Genomic DNA, 23085 nt, shown 5'->3' on the forward strand with positions numbered 1-23085 from the left:
ACCTCAGCATAAGCCCTATCCAGGGCATATGTAGACTACAAAGTTTTGCTGATGCAAGTTATGTCGGCCTAATACCACCACAGTCAGCATATCGCTTGTTCCTATACATACATGGCTCCTTGCATCAGCACTGCACATACTCATCAGGAGTGCTTGTTTCAATGCACAGCGCAGTGCACCATGGGTAGGTATCCTTGTGGTGTATATAGCAGGTATCACCGCTGTCCAGTGCGCTGGCTTTCGGGAAGTTTTGGCAATGCACTGTGGGCAGAAATGAGTCATGCAGGGGTGACTGGAACTGTGGGGTCAAGTTCCCACCATGCAACCTTCTCTATCCCATAATTTTCACACCTATGTTAAAAATCCCACCAACCAATGTCGGGCTTGTCACTGTTCACCATCTCTGACAGAAGCATGGAGCCCGCACAGCTCTAAACTATTGTCATGAGTGTTTCAAGCACAGGACATATGATCCTCCAGTATTTGTAGAGCTGCAAGAAGAGCCACAGAGAAGGTGACAATTTGCTGGTGGGCAGATTGCTGTGGGACATAACGAGGACCAACTCAAAGTTGTTGGCATTCAAAGAGCAGCTGCAAATGGTGGAGTGCCGCTTCTGGGCCTGAGAAACGAGCACTGACTGATGGGATCACATTGTAACATAGGCTTGGGACAATGAACAGTGGCAGTAGAACCTTCCGGTGGAAAGGCCAAGTTCCTGGATCTGTGTTCCAAGCCTACCACAAATTTCCAGTGCAGGGACACCGGAATGAGAGCTGCACTAAGAGTGGAGAAACAAGTGGCAATTGCACCGTGGAAACTTGTGGTGCTTGATTGCTACCAGTCAGCAGGAAATAATTTTGGAGTTGGAAAATCCACCATGGGGGCCGCTGTCATGCAAGCATGCAGGACCATTAATCAATCATCTCCTGCTATGCAGGACTATGACTCTTGACAACATGCAGGATAAAGTGGATGGCTTTGCAGTGATAGTGTTCCCAAGCTGCAGTGAGGTGACAGACGGTATACACATCCCGATTTTGGCACCAGGCCAACTTGCCACCAACTCCATCAACAGAAAGGGCTATTTTTCTTTAGTTATTCAAGTGCTGGTGGATCATCAGAGACGCTTCCCCAACACAAATGTGGGCTGGTCAAGGAAGGTGTATGACTTCCGGATCTTTAAGAACACAGGACTTTTCAGAAAGCTGCAAGCAGGGATTTTTTTCCTGACCAGCAGATTACCATTACTGAAGTTGAAATGCAGTAGTGATCCTGGGGGACCCAGCCTATCCCTTACTCTCCTGGCTCAAACTGTACACTAGCCACCTCGAGGGCACCAAGGAAAGATTCAACTACCAGCTCAGCAGGTGCAAAATGACAGTTGAATGTGGTAGATTGACAGTTTTGGTAGATTGAAAGGGCACTGGTGAATTTAATTAATGTGATTGGATCTCAGTGAGAAATGATCCCAACGGTTGTAGCAGCCCGTTGTGGCCTGCATATCTGTGAAGCAAAGGGGAAAAAGGAGCCACTGAGATGAAGGGGAGCAGCTGTCTGGTCAGTTTAAAAAGCCAAATACAAGAGCTATCAGAAGACATCAATGCGGAGCTATACAGCACAGGGGGGCTTTGAGAGAGCACTTTGACAGTGAACCACAACACAGCATTGTGATGGACTGTGCTCTACCTGGCCCTGAAGTTTGGGGGCCTGTTAGGAATTGTAAGATGTGTACCAAGGACCAATGAACATAATACTGATAATGCACCTATTAAATCTACAGCAAGCAGCATAAAACTATGATTATTACACTTTGTGACTGATCCTATGAGTTGTGTCAGTGTTCAACAACAAGAAAGTGGTTGCTTTCACTACTGCCAAGCATTCTGCTGTAAATGTTGGGAACTAATAAACATGAATTATTTTCCAAACAATACTGTTTTATTAAATGAAAAAAATTCAGAAATATTTTGTTCAAGTGGAAAGTAAATACATTAAAACCTTAATAAATTTATGGAACAGAGTTTAAAGAAAAGGAAGGAACATTGTGGGACTGCTGCTGGAGGACCACATAGGTAACAGAGTGTCTGCATAGACAGGCACCACAGAAACTTGGTGGAATGAGTATAATCCATGGGACACAGTAATACCAAGGTACAAAATATATCTGAATGACGAAACAGGTCATGCTGGTGGGGGAGTGGCACTATATGCGAAAGAAAGCATAGAACCAAGTGAAGTAAAAGTCTTAAATGAACCAAACAGTATCACAGAATCTTTATGGATAGTAATTCCATGCTTCAATAAGAAGAATATAGCAGCAGGGTACGTTACCTATCACCCGACCAGGATGGTGATAGTGACTGTAATGATCAGGGAGATTAGAGAGACTATAAAAATAAACTCAATAATGAGGGATTTCAACTATCCCCATATTGACTGCGTTCATGTCACCTCAGGACGGGATGCAGAGATACAGTTTCTTGACATCTTAAATGACTGCTTCTTGGAACAGCTAGTCCTGGAACCCACAAGAGGAGAGGCAATTCTTGATTTAGTCCTAAATGGAGCATAGGATTTTGTCCAGGAGGTGAACATAGCAGAACCACTTGGTAATAGTGACCATAAATATAATTACATTTTTAAAAGGATATATTGAAATTGGAAAAGGTTCAGAGAAGGGCAACAAAAATGATTAGAGGTACAGAATGGTTTCACTATGAGGAGAGATTAATAAGACTGGGACTTTTCAGCTTGGAAAAGAGATGGCTAAGGGGGGTTATGAGAGGTCTATAAAATCACGAGTGGTATGGAGAAAGAAAGGAAGGAAGGGTTATTTACTCTCTCTCTCGCTCACAACACAAGAACTAGGGGGCACCAAATGACATTAATAGGCAGCATGTTTAAAACAAACAAAAAGAAGTATTTCTTCACACAACGCAGTGTTAACCTGTGGAACTCTTTGCCAGAGGATGTTGAAGGCCAAGACTCTAACAGGGTTCATAAAAGAACTAGGTAAGTTCCTTCAGGATAGGTCCATCAATGACTATTAGCCAAGATGGGCAGGGATGGTGAACCTAGCCTCTGGTTTGCCAGAAACTGGGAATGGATGACAGGGAATGGATCACTTGATGAGTACCTGTTCTGTTCATTCCCTCTGGGGCATTTGGCAGTGGCCACTGTCAGAAGACAGGATACTGGGCTAGATGGACATTTGGTCTGACCCACCATGGCCGGTCGTATGTACATTTGTATTCTGTTGACCTCAATACATCAATCATCGCTCAATGCCACTCAAAGAGTGGTATTACTATGTAGGAATAATGGAAAGCTTACATAAGTGGAAGACAGATTTGCATTTGTACACGTACACAAGGTCGATGCAAGGCTGCTTATCTCAATCAAGCTTTGTAGAGTAGACCAGGCCCCAGAAATGGTACTATCACCCCAATACCCAGAAAGCCAGCAACTAATATTCAAAAGCTCAGAAATCCTAGAAATTTTAACAACCCTCACTATAAAGATTTCACTTTACTAGTTAGTCTTACTCAGTTTCCATAAAAGCTAGCTGGGTTGAAATTTGTTTCATGAAACTATGTCTCATAAAATAAGAGTTCAAACTGTTTAATCAATGAAGCGAGAAAGTTTTCAGTAAAAGAATCCATATTTATAAGCAAATCTGTTATTCCACAACAAAGGTGTCATTTCCAGGTCTAACCAATCTCAGAAACATGAAGACTTTAAAACAGGTAATGCTACGGCTTGAGGCATCTGTAACAGATTAATTGCCTTATTAGTTTAACAGTATGGTTTGTCAAAGACTCACTTCAGATATGGCTTCATTATTATTACACTGTAAAATCTGAGCTCATAGTTTGATGATGTTTCTTGCTGGTCTATTCCTGAAAGTCACTTAGTGTCAGCTGCACAGTATGTTCAACTTTGCTGAAATTTACTGAATATGATCATTACCAGAATTAAGTTTTGACCACTACTTTACTAAAAGTAATATTCACATTACTTCAAAACCAGATAACATTGCAAAGGGCTTTAGAGGGAGCTGTCTACCACCCCACCCCTCCCCCAAAAAAAGGCTTATCACTTTTCCTTTCACCTTGGTTTATGAGAATTTAGGATTCTCTTTTCTGAACTAAAAGTTCCCCACTTGCAAATAACTACCCTCTCAGACCAAGGAAGAGAACATGTTTGACTATCCCAACTCCCCCTGAATGACAACTACAAATGTTTAGTGGTGACAAAAAATCCAATAAAAATTGAAAGATAAAGTTTACTTTACCTCTAATAGAAGCAGACATCCCTCACTGAAGCACTCAAGTAACTTAAGTGCTTAACAGAAGACTTGTGCTTAACCTTGGCTTGTGATTTTTGTACTGTCTTTTGTTTAAAAAAAACTAGAGCTTAATCGCAGTTAATTCATGTGATTAACTTACAAAAAATTAATAGTGATTAATCACACTTTTAATCACGCTGTTAAATAGAATACTCATTGAAATTTATTAATTTTGGGGGTTTTTCTACATTTTCAAATATATGCATTTCAATTACAACACAGAATACAAAGTGTACAGTGCTCACTTTATATTTTATTACAAATTTTTGCATTGTAAAAACAACAAAATAGTATTTCAATTCACTTCATACAAATACTGTAGTGCAATCTCTATCATGAAAGTGCAACTTACAAATGTAGATTTTTGTTACATAACTGCAGTCAAAAACAAAACAATGTAAAACTTTAGAGCCTACAAGTCCACTCAGTCCTACTTCAACCAATTATGAAGACAAACAAGTTCGTTTACACTTGCAGAAGATAATGCTGCCCACTCACTTTTTACAGTGTCACCTGAAAATGAAAACAGGTGTTCATATGGCACTTTTGTAGCCAGCACTGCAAGGTATTTACATGCCAGATATGCTAAAATTCGTATGCCCCTTGATGCTTCCGCCACCATTCCAGAGGACATGCTTCCATGCTGATGACGTTCGTCAAAAAAAGTATTAATTAAATTTGTGACTGAATTCCCTAGGGGAGAATTGCATGTCTCCTGCTCTGTTTTACCCACAGATGACGACCCAGCACATGTTCATTTTAAGAACACTTTCACTCCAAATTTCACAAAACTCAAAGAAGGTACCAATGTGAGATTTCTACAGACAGTTACAGAACTCGACCCAAGATTTAAGAATCTGAAGTGCCTTCCAAAAATCTGAGAAGGAGGTGGTGGGGGAGCATGCTTTCAGAAGAGTTAAAAAAGCAACACCCCAATGCGAAAACTACAGAACTGAACCACCAAAAAAGAAAATCAACCTTAGAACATAGAACAGCCATACTGGATCAGACCAAAAGTCCATGAAGCCCAGTATCCTGTGCTCTGACAGTAGCCAATGGCAAGTGCCCCAAAGGGAATGAACAGACAGATCATCAACAAGTGATCCATACCCGTCACCCAATCCCAGCTTCTGGCAGAGGCAAGGGACACCATTCCTGCCCATCCTGGTTAATAGCCATTGATGGACCTATCCTCCATGAATCTGTCTAGCTCCCTTTTGAACCCCGTTATAGTACTGGCCTTCACAGCACCCTCTGGCAAGATGTTCCAGAGTTGACAGTGCGTTACGTGAAAAAATACTTTCTCATGTTTGTTTTAAACCCGCTACCTATTAATTTCATTTGGTGGCCCCTTGTTCTTTTATTATGAGAAGGAGTAAATAACACTTCCTCTAACCAACTCATGATTTTATAGACCTCTATCATATCCCCCCTTAGTCACCTCTTTTCCAAGCTGAAAAGTCCTAGTCTTATTACTCTCTCCTCATACGGAAGCCCTAATCATTTTTGTTGCCCTTTTCCGAACCTTTTCCAAGTCCAATATATCTTTTTTGAGATGGGGCGACCACATCTGCACGCAATATTCAAGGTGTGGACATACCATGGATTTATATATAGGCAATATCATATTATCTGTCTTATTATCTATCCCTTTCTTGATGATTCCCAACATTCTGTTCACTTTTTTTGACTGCCACTGCACACTGAGTGGATGATTTCAGAGAAGTATCCACAATGATTCCAAGATCGCTTTCTTGAATGGTTACAGCTTATTTAGACCCCATCATCATATATGTATAGTTGGGATTATGTTTTCCAATGTGCATTACACTTTGCATTTATCAACATTAAATTTCATCTGTCATTTTGTTGACCAGTCATCTAGTTTTGTGAGATCCTTTGCATTATCTCCTGCAATGTAAACGAACTTGTTTGTCTGAGTGACTGGTTGAACAAGAAGTAGAACTAAGTGGAATTGTAGGCTCTAAAGTTTTACATTGTTTTGTTTTTGAGTGCTTTTTTTTTTTTGGTCCATAAGACTACATTGGTAAGTTCAACTTCCATGATAAAGATATTGTACTAACAGGTGAATTAGGTGAACTGAAAAATACTATTTACTTTGTTTTTTACAGTGTAAATATTTGTAATCATAATTATAAAGTGATCACTGTACATGTTGTATTCTGTGTTGTAATTTAAATCAATTTGAAAAATGTAAAAATATCCAAAAATATTTAAATAAATTGTATTCTATTACTGATTAATCGCAATACTTTTTTAAAATTGCTTGACAGCCCTAAAAAAAAAAACAAACGAGTTTAGTTATTTCAAAGAAGGATCTTAATCTTCTGAAAAAGAATGTAGGGTAGGCTATCAGTTTGAGAAAACAGTGGCATTGGACACCCACATATCATGGGTTGCAAAACTGATATTTATCTTCCATTTGTTTGTAAGTTAAGACTTTAGTCTGCCAATCTCTTATTTTATGCAGATTTCACTTAAATTTTTAGATCACTCTGGATTGTAAGTATGCACAATTTCACCCCTTAAATTTATATATTATGCATAATGGCATCGAAAGTTCAGAATATCTTCAGTCATTCTGTGAGTTTCTTCATAACATAGCAATCCTGTATTTCAGAAGACTAAGTTCAACTACACATTGATAGGTGTTGCTTACAATCAAAAGCTTAGTTTCCCAATTTCAGCTTCTAATCCTCTTGTAGAACATGAAGTCCAAACTTGATACTGAAAAAAAATTCTGCCGACTCAGCTAAAAAACTGAAAACAGGCCAACTGCGCTTGGCTTTCATTGTTTAAGTTTTATTCAAGTAACGTCCGTGATAGTCTACATAAAGAAAACGCCACTCACAGGACTATATAGGCCACTCTTTCCCCTCAGAAAGAATTGTTCTGTCTAGTATATATGGGGGTTTTTTTTAATTTATTTCAAAGACAGTGTTGTATAGATAGCTTTTAGAAAGACAGCTTTTGCTGTTGTTTTAGTGGCATTTAAGTTATCATCTTGCTTCATTATCTGAAAAAAATGAAGTTAAAAAAACCTTAAGTGTAACAGACATATGATAAAAAGGAGGACTTGTGGCACCTTAGAGACTAACCAATTTCTTTGAGCATGAGCTTTCGTGAGCTACAGCTCCCTTCATCGGATGCATCCATACCAGACATATAATAGTGTGTGGCAATAAACAAAGCTGCTGACTGAAAGAAGGACTACTGACACAGCAGCTCTTCTCCTTCAATTAAACCACAGCAATTTAACACTGGAATTCTAGTTCACTCCATGGACAGTAAGCAACCAACATTAGCAATGTTTTACTATTATGATACTCAAAACCAAACATGGTTAAGCAGTTTCTTAAGTGCAGTGAATAATAAATTACTAGCCAAACATTTTTACCTTCCCCATTTCAGAATCTCAAAGCATTTTATCAATAATTAAGCTTCTCAACATCTGTCAGAGAAGTATTAACCCAGTTATAACCAAGTGGATGCTGCGACTTTGGGCAAGTCAGTTAAGTCCGTTTCAGGGAACTGAACAGCTACAGATCTGTACTTCAGCCACAGGACCATTCTTCCCACAAATTTGCTTGGAAATTAGGTTAACCAGCATAGAGACAAGCATTCTCTCCTGAACATTTGCTATTTCCAAAGTGCCTATCCACCTGACATCCAAGTGCTGCGACATAAGAATTGGAGTTCTGTCCAGAAACCTTTTGGTTGCTGTCTATCAGAAAGAGGAGAATGCTCTTCTGCATCACTGTTCTTAGGAATGACTGATGTTCTGGGAACCACCCAGACTGGTAAATGGCTACGTTTCCTCCTGCTCTGTAACCTTGGGGCCCTTAATGCTGTGCAACTATAGTCCCAAACCCTGGCACCAGTAGCCAGCCCACAAGCATAAGGTTTCACCCCCTGAGTCTCATCAGCCTAGTCACTCCTTGCAGTGACATCAAAAGCCCTTCCAGTCCCAAGTTTTCCCAAATGTGTCCTCCCTGAGTTCTTAAGTATTAAGAGACTCAAATCAGTCCCCTCTAGTTCATCACCCCCAAACATGTGAAACCAGCCCCCACAGTTATCAGTGTGCTTTGGCACTCACACTTCATAGTTGCACCTGCTTGTGGTAAAAATATAATTTATTTAACCACAGATTCAGAGATGAACTATTAAGGGAAAGCAAACATACATTATATACAGAAAATAAACAGACAATCTCAGGTTTTACATTTCCCTTTTCTAATCCAAGTTACCCGTTGCCTTTGAACACTATTCCTGCACTGATGAAGAGGTGGAGTTAAACAATGATGAGGAGCTCCTGGCCAGGTTGCCCCATGGGGCAGGCAGCCAGGAACTCTTCACCACTCTGAAGGTGTCTGGCCAGTCTCAGCAGTTGCTCTCCGGTGAGCAAGAAGCAGGAAAGGAGATGCCTGGGAAGCAGTTTGCGTAGTTCAGAGGCGGGTTCAGGGTATAGAAATGTACAAGGCTGGCTGTGTTCCTCTGTGCTGGACATTTCTCTGTGCAGCTAATCAGTACAGCAGAACAGGGTGTTGATGCACGCCAAGATCTCATGGGAATCCTCCAGAGAGATCTCTAGGAAGTTTTCCTGGAGGTACTCTGCAATCCCCTGCTGAAGGTTCTTTGGCAGAGCTGCTCTTTTCCTTCCCCCATTGTAGGAAGCTTTCCTGTGCTATTCGGCAATCACTTGTGAGAGGACCAAAGCAGCACACAGGCGAGTAGCATAGGGACCAGGGCAGAAGCCACAAGCATGTAGTAGACATACCCTTGCTTCCCTGCTTACCCTCAGCAATGAGATATACAATGACCCCCAACTATGGAAAAGTGTGGGAGAATTTTAAAGTTTTTCCCCCCTAGTCACTGTACCACAACCCTTACAGAGCATATAGGGACAAATTAGAAAGGCCAAGGCACAAAATCAGATTAAATTAGATATGGACATAAAAGGTAACAAAACAAGACTACATTTTACAAATACATTAGAAGTAAGAGGAAGACCAAGGACACGGTAAGCCGATCACTCAAAAAGGAGGGAAAAATAGTAGAAAATGCAACAACGACCGAAATGCAAAACAATTTTTTTTGTTTCACTTTTCATCAAAAAGGCTAGCAGTGATCAAACAACTAACATAGCTAACATCTGTATAAAAGGGGTAGGATCGGAGGCTAAAATAGGGAAAGAACCCATTTAGAATTACTTAGACAAGTTAGTGTCTTCAAGTTGACAGGGCCTGAGCCCTGACAAAATACACCCTAGAATACTTAAACTAACAGAAGACATCTCTGAGCCATTAATGATTATATTTGAGAACCCATGGAGGATGGGAGAGATCCCAGAGGACTGAAAAAGGCCAAACATAATACTTATATGTTAAAAGGGAAATAAGGACAACCCAGGGAAATATAGACCAGTCCAATTAACTTTAGTATCCACAAAGATAATGGAGCAAACAATCAATTTGTAAGCACCTAAAAAAAGAAAGATAAGTAACAGTCAACATGGATTTATCAAGACCAAATCACAACAAGCTGGGACGTGCTCAAGGGGAGGCAAGCAGAGGCATGGGCCAGGGTCACAGAGGGACCTGACAGTTCTTCCAGCCCCGTGGCCACGGTAGGGGCACAAAACATGCCCCTCCAAAAGCCATCAAATGTTTAATCCCTGTACATGCCCCTGCATCAAGTCAACCTGATATCCTCCTTTGACAGAGAAACAACCCTTGTGGATGGGGGAAAGCAGTAGATGTGATGTATCTCAACTTTACTAAGGCTTCTGATTCTGTCTCACATGATCTTCTCATAACTTGGGTGAGAATTTTCCCCAAAGGGACTAATGCCCCCTTCTCTCCTTCTGCAGACTGGGCCGGCCCAAGACCCCCTGCCACCTGGCCACACTGGGCTTGCCTGGCCTAAGCCACTCTCCTGAGCCCTCCCTCCTATATAGGGCTGGTATTGCTGCTCCCCCCGCCCCACACATTCCTCCGTGTCCCACTAGAGGGTCACACCCCACCTTTCTGGCAAAATGCAGAGTTTTGCCCAAAAAATCGGGATGGCCAGTACAGGACTTTAAAAAGGACCGTCCCAGCCAAAACAGGACATATGGTCACCCTACTCATAAGCAAACTAGGGAAATATAGTCTAGACAAACCTACTATAAGGTGGGTGCACAACTGGCTGAAAAACAGTACTCAGTTATCTCTTGTTCATAGTTAAGCTGGAAACGCATATTGAGTGGGGTCCTGCAGGGATCGGTCCTGGGTCCAGTTCTATTCAATCTCTTCATAAATGATTTAGATAATGGCAAAGAGAGTACACTTAAAGTTAGCAGATGATACCAAGCTGGCAGTGGTTGCAAGAACTTTGGAGGACAGGATTAGAATTCAAAATTACCTTGACAAACTGGAGAAATGGTCTGAAATCAATAGGATGCAATTTAGTATGGAGAGACTCAAAGTATTCTAATGAAGGAACAATCAATTGCACAGATCCAAAATGGAAAATGACTGCCTAGGAAGGAGCATTGCTGAAAAGCATCTTGAGGTTATAGTGGATCACAAACTAAACAGAAAGCAATACTGTTGCAAAAACATTCTGGAATGTATTAACAGGAGTATTGTAAAAAAGACATGAGTAAGGCTGCGAGTTTATCACAGAAGTCATGGATTCCGTGACTTTCTGGGACCTCTATGACTTCTGAAGTGGCAGGTACAGCTGGCCCAGGGGCTGCCTGAGCAGCTCGGGCAGCCCCTGAACAGCCACACAGGCCACTGCTAGGGCAGTCTTGGCCCTCCCCCCTGCCCACTGCCAAAGCAGCACCAGCAGGAGTTTGGGTGTGGGAAGGGGCTCAGGGCTGGGAGTTTGGGTGCAGAAGGGGGTGAGGGCTCTTGTGTGGCACTTACCTCGGGAAGCTCCCCAGAAGGGGAGACAAGTCCCTCCCTCAGCTCCTAGCTCCACGCGCTGCCCCTGCCCCAAGTGCTGGCTCCACAGCTCCCATTATCTGGGGACTGTAGCCATTGGGAGCTGCAGGGGTGGTGCCTGCAGGCGGACGCAGCGCACAGAGCTAGGACCTCAGGGAGGGATAGGTCGCCGCTTCCAGGGAGCCACAAGGAGCTAGGTAGGGAGCCTGCCAGCCCCGGCACGCCCCACCCCTGAACACCCGTGGCGCCCCCCACCCCAAGATTTAGTCAGAAGTATATAGTACAAGTTATAGACAGGTCACGGACCATGAATTATTGTTTAGTGACTGGTCTATAACTTTTACTTAAAAAAAACCCCACACCTGTGACTAAAATGTAGCCTTAGACATGAGAAGTAATTCTACTACTACTCCGCACTGATAAGACCTCAGCTGGAGCACTCTAGCCAGTTGTGGGCACCACAGTTTTGGAAAGATGGGGCCAAATTGGAATAAATCCAGAGAAGAGCAACAAAAACGATTAAAGGTCTAGAAAACATTACCTACAGGGAAAGGTTAAACAAACTCAGTATTTTCAGTCTGGAATAGAGAAGACAGAGGGTGGACATAATAACAGTCTTCAAGTACATAAGTGTTACAAAGAGGAGGGTGACAAGTTGTCCTCCTTAACCACTGATGACAGGATAAAACGTAATGGGCTTAAATTGTTGCAAGAGAGATTTAGGTTAGACATTACGAAAAGCTTCCTAACTGTAAGAGTAGTTAAGCACTGAAACAAATTACCTAGGCAGGTTATAGAATCTCTACCAGTGCAGGTTTTTAAGAACAGGTTAGACACACACCTATCAGGGATCATCTAGATAACACTAATTCCTGCTTCAGTGCAGGGGACTGAATAGATGATCTAATGAGGTCCCTTCTAGTCCTACATTTCTATAATTCTATTAACAGAACATTTAGGGATAAAGAGGTTTCTGAAGATACTCAGTGAGTTCAGGATCACATTCTCCAAAACATTCATGTGCAACCAGGGCCGTCCCTAGCTATTCTGGTGCCCTACACAGCACCCCTGGGGGAGGGGGGCAGGCTTGGGGGAAAGGGAGGAACCACCCCTCAGCACTCACCAGCAGTGCGGTTGGGGCCGGGCCACTGGACTTCCCACCCCTGGTGAGTGCAGGCCCAGCCCTACTTCAGTCCTCAGGGGAGTGGGGATGGAGCGGGAGTGAAGCAGGGGCAGGGCAGAGGCTTTGGGGAAGGGGTGGAGTGAGGCCAGAGCTGAGGTGGAGCAGCAGCAGAAGAGGCGAAGCAGGGGCTGGAGCAGCTGTGTAGGGCACCAGAAAAGTACAGCTGCACACTTTGCGTATTGGTAAGGACAGCCTTGTGTGCAACTGCTAGTCTTACAGAGAAGAAATTCAACTGACAGGCCGCCTTTCTGCATTTGCTCCCATACCAGACTGGACACACCTGGCAACCATAGTCACCATTTGGAGAATGGAATTAGGAAGCACTACATTAATGTACTACACACTCAGCAGCCCCCACCGTAACCTATTGGTGATCTTACCCGCTTAATTAAACTGAGGCTTTTACTCTGACTGGCACTAGGTTTACTTTTTAAAGTTAGAAGCTGAAGTGTTTATTTAGTTTAATAGATTTTCTTTAGCCCAATTAACAACTAACTTAAAAAACTAATTTAGAAGCCTACTCTCCCTCTGTGCAAACTCCTATTCCAACTGTTAGCTATTTCTCTCAAGTCTCAAGAGAAGTCCTGAATCCCTTCCTGGGCAGATGACCTTGAGCAGGAAGACAGCAGAATCTAGGAGATCTAACTTTTCATTAACTCCATAGACCAAATCATGCATGCCAACTATTATGCTCCTTTCTAATCCAAATGGAGGAGACACTGCCACATCACCTGCATGAGACCCTGAATCCTCACCATATTTTTCCATGCACAATCTCAACTGAAGTTTTTTAAAAATAGGATTCTTTTAGAAATAAACAGGAGTTGGGTAAATTGTTTTGGAATCAACTGTTTAGAGATTTGTTTGCCAAGATTCTCTGAACATGGTCTAGCTCAGGGGTGGGCAAACTTTTTGGCCCGAGGGCCACATCGGGGTGCAAAACTGTATGGAGGGCCGGGTAGGGAAGGCTGTGCCTTCACAACAGCCTGGCCCCTGCCCCCTAACCACCCCCTCCCACTTCCCGCCCCCTGACTGCCCCCCTCAGAACTCCCGACCCATCCAACCCCCCCTGCTCCTTGTCCCCTGATTTCCCCCTCCTGGGACCCCCCTGCCCCGAACCACCACCCCCCCCCAGGACCCCCTACCCAACCCCTGCACCGCCACCACCCCCTTACCATGCCACTCAGAGCAGCAGGAGCTCGCAGCCCTGCTGCCTGCGCAGTGGCATAACTGTGGGGGAGGGGGAACAGCAGGGGAGGGGCTGTGGGCTAGCCTCCCGGGCAAGGAGCTCAGGGGCCGGGCAGGACAGTCCCACGGGCCAGATGTGGCCTGTGGGCCATAGTTTGCTCACCTCTGGCCTAGCTGATTAACAATTTATGCCACAAGAGCAAACTGCCCTGTAGGCAGAATGAAAGTCTGAAGTTACTTGTATGAACTTCGCTGAAGCACGTACTGCAAGTAAAACAAAGCAGGCAGCAAAACCATCCATCCAAGAACTTAATTAAGACACAACCCTCAAAGAAACATTTAAATAGCAACCTGAAAAATGTATCAGAAATCTACTAACAACGGCCAGTTATGAAAGACAGGAACTACTCACTGGGAAGCATTCCAAAATCCCTAGCAGTGCAAAGGGGAGAAAGAAAAGAGCATCCTGCCTCTTCCTTGCAGCTGCATCATATTTTGTATCAACCCTTAAAAAAAGGGGGGGTGAGCGGGGGGGGGAAAACAGGACCTTTTTTCCTTCTTTTATCTCCCCTCCCACTCAGACTGCTGTAAAGAGAAGGGTAGAAAAGTAACATTCATATTCCCCTGTTCTCTCCCACACACTCTGTCTTTGCCTCTTTAAGTCTGTTTTTTGTATTTCTTACCCTTTTGTTGTCTCTCTTTTGTGGTTGGTTTTGTTTTTTTTTCTGGCTCCCTTTTCCCAGTCTCCATAGGATCATACCCCACTTACCATGAAAAGCCATAGTGAAGCAAATACTTGTAACACTTGTATTTTACTATTTAGCTTGAGGAGTAAGAGTGAAGCTTACTAGAACTGCATCAGTTCCATACTCTGCTACTAAAGTCCTAAATATTGGAAGTCTTCCCACTGGACACCAGAAAGTACTTTTTCCGAGCTTTAATTTAAACAGGAAGATGCATTAACACTAGTGTTCTACAGGATTTGAAAAATCCTACTTGCTACAGGAGACTCTTAAATTGTTACGAGTGAGTGAAAAGTCAAATACCACTAACTCCTTCAGAACCAAAGCTTTCGTTGAGGGACAGCATCAAATTGATTTTAATTGATTGTTTTCATAAAATAGAATGATGGAGCACTCCAGGATTTTTTTTTACATTTTTGAGTTATTTAAAACTGCAAGTGTTTCTGAACCCTGTTGATGTTTGTAAGGCTCTTTTCAGAAACTGACTGTAAAGAGGAAGTGACTGAAACCCACCACATAAGTAAAAAAATAGTCTGCGCTAACTTTTCCATTTTAATAACCAAGGCCCTGATACGACAATAAGATCCTCACAGGTGGATGACACAGATGCAGGGGAGCCTCACCAAATGCAACAGGATTCCAGGCTGGCAAAGGAACTCAATTTAAGATCAGGATTTTAGGCATAATTAATAACAGGTACAAAGATTTCAGACATGAGTATACTTCTTAAAGTTTGTTACCCCTTTGAAAAAGTTACCTCTAGCCCGTATGGTTACAAAAATAGCCTTCCAAATATGAAATGACTGTAAGTTGACGCAAAGCTGTCTTATTAAGAAGAGACAGCTCTAGTACCTTGGCTGCTGCCCATTGCTTTCCCAAGCTACAGCAGACTCTTTACTACTGCTATTCAGTTAATAGAGCAGGATCTAAAAACAGCATCAGTATAGGAAGCCCAACACACTCCCCTTTCCACTAGCTGGCCTGGGAGGCTTTCCCAGCTGGAGGCTAGGGCCAATCTTCTGTATCTGGCTTTGACTAGTAGTTTTAGTCCCCTAGGTATTGGCTTTCTGCTAAAATTGTTTAAGTTCTATGTATGAGGTAGATATGGACAAGAGTGGAAAGTAGGGAAGTAAGGAGAGGAAAGAGCAAGACTCTCATAAGAGTGTGGAGGCAAAAGAAAAACCTGAAAATGTTGTCGAGAAAACAAGCCATATTCTATAGGGGTTTAAAAAAAAAAATAGATGAGAGTGAAGTCAAGAAGGGAAAAAGGTATGACAAATGTAAGAGACATGGCATGTTTAAAACGTTTTAAAAACGTATTCAACAGAAAGGCGACTGATAGTGTTACTATTAAATACACAGACAGGTTTTAGAGTAGCAGCTGTGTTAGTCTGTATTCGCAAAAAGAAAAGGAGTACTTGTGGCACCTTAGAAACTAACAAATTTGTTATTTTTATTAAATACACTATATATCAGTTTTATTTCTTTAATTGGTGGGGGTGCCAGCACAAGTACACAAGGATACACTGCATCAGGGTGCAAGCCTCCCAGCCTGGGTTCACAGACTCATGCTATTCTTGAAGCGCTTGCTCAAGTCTGTGGACCCAGGCTGGGAGGCTCACTCCCAGATAAAGTGTAGACATACCCTTACACACTTAACAAGATTAATTCTTGGGCTACAAAGGGTCAGGTAAATTTTTTAAGCCCTGGTAACAATCTGTTTTGTCACAACTTTTCACACTTGGCTCAAATTAAGGGAGAAGGGGACAAGAATTTTGAAATACATCTAAAAGCATGTCTGAAGTAAACATGAATGACCTGTTACTGTTTATAGCTTTTTCCATATACCTGTATCTCTCCCAATGCTGGCAAATACTCTACCAAACGTGATTCCCCACATGTTAAAGGAAAAACTAGAATGCAGTAAGAGAATATTCTATTTGTCTAATTACAAAATATTGTATTTAAGAAACTTTAACAATCTAATTAAAACATTAGTAAACAAAGACAAAGCCATCTTAACAGTTTGATAATGACAAGCCAGCCAGAATCACTTTGCCTTGGAAGTCAGGCTTTCATTGGTAGTATAAGCCTATTATTTAGGCTGCCAATAGCAACACTAGTTCTTTCAGTTGCACTTGGCATCAAGCTTGGCTTCTGCTGTGGGGCACGGTTTAATCTAAATGGCAGCCTCCATTGGGAGACAACAGATCATTCACCCAGCAGACACACTGAAACAGGAATTTCTGAACAGTGTTTTGAAAATTCTACATCACACGCAGAGGAGATATCCACATGCTAAGTTGCACGGGTGTGACCAGTGTTGCACATACATAAGACATCATCACCTGCACATTACTCCATCTACCCAGCACTTAGAGCAGTTTCAAAAGCCTATCTACAATAAATAAATAAAGCCCATATGCCTTTTGTCCTTCTAATGCAATATGTGGTACTTCTCCTTGAGAAGTACAATTGATGATGATCCAGGAAAAGTAAGAATAAGATCTGACAGTTTTCCTAGACTGTTTTAAAGTTTAATTTCTTGTTGCCATGTAAGGCTAGAAACAGAAGCAAAACACAATTGGGGAGCTTTTCCCCTTTCCAATGGGACCCAGCACTCACGTCTAGTTCTACAAGGCACATGAAAACTGTGGTGTTATGACAATTTATATATCTGAACAAGATAATATAGGTTATTTTTAGACACACCTTAGAAGGTCTTTTTATTTCTCTCCCTTGGAAATATATACACAGTTTCGCACACTGAGGCACCTGGCTGTACACCCAGAAGGCTAAAAGAAATAATCCTAATAAGTTTTTTAGAACTCTACAATATTCCTAAAATAGTTCCTATACTCTTTATGGTATGTACAGAATACACAGTGCGGTATAAATATGTTTGTCATAGTTGCATTATTCTTGAGTGGCAATCAAAAAACTCATGCCAACAAAATCTTCATGCCACACCACCCATCATATACTCAAAATGTTACCATTACACAGTGATACATGTTCTCTCTTGCCTCCTCTCATGTCAACATACTTGACTGAAAAACTATTTTGGACAGGGAGATAATAGAACGCATCCTTCCTCTGAAAAACAGTTCTAGTAGGAAAAAGATTATTAATTCCTTTTCTATTCCAGTTAGATTTTTTCTTAGCTTTTTCATTTAATTAAAGGTCTATTTGGACCGCCTCACCCACCTCCTAGGATCTATTAGTCCAGACAACCTTTCAGCAACACCATCAATCCTGCTTTCTATTACAGAACTGTCAGTGCATCCGAAGAAGATCTCTACATAAGCTCAAAAGCTTATCTCACCAACAGAAGTTGGCCCAAGAAAAGACACTACATCACCCCACCTTGTCTCTCTAATATTGGAAAGTAAAGACAGAAGGTGGGCGAGATAATATCTTTTATTGGAGCAACTTCTGTCGGCAAAAGACACAAGCTGTTTTCCATTGTTCCTTGCAACAGTGGTCTTATTCTTATCTGCTTCTTGTGGCCTTCCAGTTGCTGGTTAGCTAGTCCCTTCCAGTCAGTATCTATCCTCCATACTCTGTTTTACTATGGAGATCTACAGCTGGCTAGTAATCACACACTTGTCTGGTTTGCTTTGCCTTACACAGACCAAGAATCCACTGTAGATAAGACAAACCAGTTTTCTGATTTTTTTAAGCACTGTTTGAGACCTGTGTCAACAAGACACACAGAAAGCAGAAATATATTTAATGTTGTAAGAAAAGGAAAAAATGACTCTACTTCTCTAATATTATTTCATATACATTTCTGTAACAGTTCATTACATGTTTCTTTACCAGCTGTCAAGTTATACTACAATACTGTCAGCCTATATCCCCTGACATGCTAGCCAACTCAAGTTATGACCATGGGGATGCCCCACACACCTGAGTTATCAGCAACACTCAGCTTATTACCAGAGTTAACTTTACAGATAGGACCAGCTCATAAAATAGTAGTTAGCAGTAACAACATATAGAGAAAGCGTGTAACTACTTTCAGATTCCAGGTTCTCGTTTGCTAACCTGGCAATTAATAAAAAACAAGCCAGATGGGGAGATCATCAAGCTCAGTATTCCAGAAAGCTATTATTACAGTTACTGTCTAAGCGGGAAGAGGCTCGAGTTTCATAGGTGCACGCTCCCACTGACTTCAACTGGAATTGTGACAGCTAATACTTCTGAAGAAAAAAAAATCTAGATTTTAAGTTGAAAACTTCAAATAACTTGATAAATATTCAATATCTAGTGTAGTTAGTTTAGAACATCATTAATTTTGGTTTCAAATAATTTGAGCCCTGGGATATAGTGCACTAGAAACTATCTATTTTTGACATGTTCTTTGGACTTCACTGTTCAATAACCTGGTCAACCATGAACACACATTTTGTAAGGGTCAGTGGGAGAAAGTTCACTTACCGAATAGTGAACAGCGGGAGAACAATAGATGTATTAAACAACTAGTCATATTGAAATGATATAAAAGATGTATAAATAAGACTTCAAAATATTTAAGAAGAGAACTTTGGCCTTGTAATGATCCAAGATGGCATCTACAATAATACTGACAAACTGGTAGCTGAGAGAGACAGGGAAAGAGAATAAGTAAACATAGCTACCAATAAAACTTTACACATCTTTACTGAAAAGTTTCAGAGTAACAGCCGTGCTGCTCTGTATTCGCAAAAAGAAAAGGAGTACTTGTGGCACCTTAGAGACTAACCAATTTATTTGAGCATAAGCTTTCATGAGCTACAGCTCACTTCATCAGATGCAAGCGGCTGTAGCTCACGAAAGCTTATGCTCAAATAAATTGGTTAGTCTCTAAGGTGCCACAAGTACTCTTTTTACTGAAAAGGTTTTAGCAGTTTTCCTTCAAGAACAGAAAGGTTCCGGTTTTAGGATAACAACGGAACTTGTGCAGGTGATTTCATGTTCCCTGAAAGCTAACAGCAGAACATGCCACATTACATTGGCTCTGAACCCTTGGCAGTCATTACCCTGAAACAGAATTAGGGCACTTTCAACTAGGCTCTGTGCTGTATCATCCATGCTGACCTCACTCATATCTTTTCAAACTTCACTAATTCATATTGGACCTTCTGTTCTGTACATGCCTGAGGTCCCATGGCATGGAAAAAGAATGGCTGCACATGACCCATTTTAAACTAATCATTTGTTCCACAGTTACGTTTATATGGGCTATTGTAATGCAGTGGCACAAACTTCACACCAGGCCAGAGCAAAAAAAGAGTTAATGATCTCCACAGAGAATGGGATTTAATTGACTTCAATCCACAATACTTGCCAAAGTTGTCAAGCTTGAAATAAGAGCCCATACAGCTATAGTAAATTATCAGCATATAACAAAAGACACAGAACAAGGCAGGCCTCAGAAGCGCTGTTCTACCCAGAGGAAAGATATCCACCCTCCCTCTTTCAAGGCTCAGAGGAAACTACACTAGGCTACCAGCAATCCTCAAGCCCTGCAATGGAACATGGGACTGCTTGCAGCCTCTTGGGCCTCTGCTAATGACTTTTGCTAGATAATCTGTCCAACTTGCATTTTGCTGTGATGCTAGGAGTACCTTTCCCAGACCGGAAGAAGAGCTCTGTGTGGCTCAAATGCTTGTCTCACTCAGCAACAGAAGTTGATCCAGTAAAAGATATTACCTCATTCACCTCGTCTCTCTAATATCCTGGGACGGACACTACTATTACACTGCATACAAGACTCCATAAAGCAATGGTCCCCAAACTATGGTGTGCACAGAGGAATGTTCAGGTCAGCCCCCCCAGGGTGTCAGGAGGGAGTGCCACCCAGCCCTGCTCTGCCCCCGGCTCCGCTCCTGGCCCCAGCTCCTGGGGGTAGGGGAGCAAAAAAGTTTGGGAGTCTCTGCCATAAAGCCATTCTACAATCGTTTCATGTACAGGAGACAAAGGATGTCAACAAGAGTCCAGCACACTAAATGTGATCTCTCACCTTAAAAAGGGATACTTCTTTTCTGACGTGATTTATATTATATCAAATAAATCAATATAAAAGCCATAGAATAATTGGATTATTCTACCCAGTAGCCAGTACAGTCCAGCATGCACTAAGAAAGAGACAAATCCACAGAGGATCTATAGTTGAAGAACTTAAACTACTTCAAGGACCCATATACAAGTGTTTTTTTTTAGTTGGAAAAAATTACACAGATTTTATATATAGATGTAGATTTTTGGGGGCGGGCGGCCTGGCATTACACTGAGAACAGAGCCAGTGTAATATTAGGCAGCAAAAAAAAAAAAAAAAGCTAAATTTGAAGAGACCAAATCAGTACATTACTTTTCTAACAAAACGTGGGGGTAATGTCTGATAATAGTTGGAGACAACAACTCTGACTGTTCTTCAACAGACTGTAGATGAAACAAGAGGAAACAAACAACTGATTTTAACATTTAGCATCTGGACATCATAATGGTAGCTCTGCTCTCAATTACTCTATTATGTTTCAGGTAAGACAAAATATTGTTTTGACAACTTTAGATGTAATTGGTTTCTTGTCATGAAAAGATTTACTTTTTATTTACTGAAAATTAAAAGTTCCTTAATATTAGGAGTTCCTCTTAATATAGCTCATTAAAGAGTTAACCATTACCTGGATTCCCACAATAGGCAAAAAGTACTTATTGCAGTTATAATTCATCCAATCAAAAAACAACCTCAAATTAAATTCAAGATGCTAGGACCATTTTGTTGATCATGTTCCCGAGCAATCACAAGAGGTTCAGAATATTAACAAAGACATTATCAAACAAATCACATGAGCAGACAAATTTGTAATCTCCCAGTTCAGAAGAAAAACAAACAGTTGAAACAAAAAACAAACCACGAACTTGACCAGAAAGAAAGGCCACCACTTTCAACTACAAATTTCCACTATTCTCTTGTAGCTGACACTGCATGTTTGCGACCTATAATTTTTCTTCAAGATGCTTAGCTCAAAATTTGAGCTCAGGTATGAAATATATGTAACTTGGCCATTTAAAAGCATCTATGTTATTTCTTAAAAAAATAAAAAGCATCTTAGATATCACTCACAACGCTTACTTATTAACTTGCTAAAAGTTTGTTTTGTTTTTTGCAGGTAGCAATGCAGGCTATTGGGAGGGGAAAGAGGAGAATTACTTTACCAATATCCAATGTGAGTTCAGTCATCTCTCGGAATTTCATATACAAGGTTTTTCCAATGAATGTAATGTGAAAATACCAACCCGCTAAAAGTTGCATGCTAGTAGTGAATCCGGTTTTGCTATACTTTAGATGGAAAATATTGGAGACAGAATCTCATCAGATTGCGGGCTCCCCAGGACAAAGTCTGTCTCATTTATGTAGGCACAGGAACAGCTAATCAGTGGTTCTCAAACTTTTGTACTGGTGACCCCTTCCACATAGCAAGCCTCTGAGTGCGACCCCCCCCAATGAGTTTTAAAAAATGTGTATATATTTAACACCATTATAAATGTTGGAGGCAAAGTTGGTTTTGGGGTCGAGGCTGACAGCTCACGACCCCCCATGTAATAACCTTGTGACTCCCTGAGGGGTCCGGACCCCTGAGCTAAATTCTAGGCTCAGCTCGGCCATTCAGTCACTCTGTGTAATCTTGGGAAAGGTCACTTGACTATGCCATTCTCTCAGTTTCCTCACCTGTAACTGAAGGATAATACTGACTGACCTACTTCAATGCCATTTTATGTATTACTTTGAAAATGTAGAGTACTGAAAAATATATACATATCTGATTGACTGAACATTCCATTGACTGAACATTCTATCCCAAATGCTTTACTGACCCGAACCTCTACATACTACCACTAATTACAACATGGATTTGAAAACTAGAAACTATAACATTATAATAAATCTTTATTCCCATTTTCCATGGCCTTATCACGAGTGCATATGTTTTGGTTTTCAGTCAAACATCACAGATAAGAGAGTTATATGTTCCCCTTTCACAATAAATCTCTGAACAAGGTACAATGTTTTTCCACAGGTCAAAAACAGGACAAAGATTCAAGATAAACTTATCAAACAGCTCCTTGTAGGACGTTTTTTAAGAAAGGGGGCAGGGGGGAGACCCACACACCACGATTTAAGTCCCTACAAATAATCCAAGCAGAATTATCAAGAAATTCATCTGTGGATTTAAAGTAGTTGCTCCTACTCTTCTACGTGCAAGTAACAATTTGATCAGATTTCAGTTTTCCTTAACCACAGGTTTCAGAGTAGCAGAGGTGTTAGTCTGTATCCGCAAAAAGAAAAGGAGTTCTTGTGGCACCTTAGAGACTCTGCTCAAATAAATCTGTTAGTCTCTAAGGTGCCACAAGTACTCCTTAACCACAGTTTTTCTTCCATGTTATAGCTATCAGCTATAAATAGTGAGAGTAAACAGTAGACTAAAAATATTTACAGTACTTTTTAAACTCACAGAGCTCTACTAATTAAACATGAACCCCTGAATAAAGACATTAAAAAGCAAAAATATATACTTCAGCTTGGTTTTAAACAAAATAGAGACTACACTGAAATTAAAACTGTGCTTTTATTGCTTCTTTGAGATCAGTTCTCAGGGCAGCATGCTCAGAAACTGCATGCCATT

General features: G+C 41.2%; 1 protein-coding gene across 1 annotated transcript in view; it reads right to left on the reverse strand.

Annotated features, from left to right (window-relative positions):
• Window positions 1-23085, reverse strand: part of HERC2 (HECT and RLD domain containing E3 ubiquitin protein ligase 2) — a 203040-nt gene that overhangs the window by 178566 nt on the left and 1389 nt on the right. The window lies entirely within an intron of this gene.

Source organism: Eretmochelys imbricata, chromosome 1 (genome assembly GCF_965152235.1).
Source record: "Eretmochelys imbricata isolate rEreImb1 chromosome 1, rEreImb1.hap1, whole genome shotgun sequence".
Lineage (NCBI taxonomy): Eukaryota > Metazoa > Chordata > Testudines > Cheloniidae > Eretmochelys > Eretmochelys imbricata.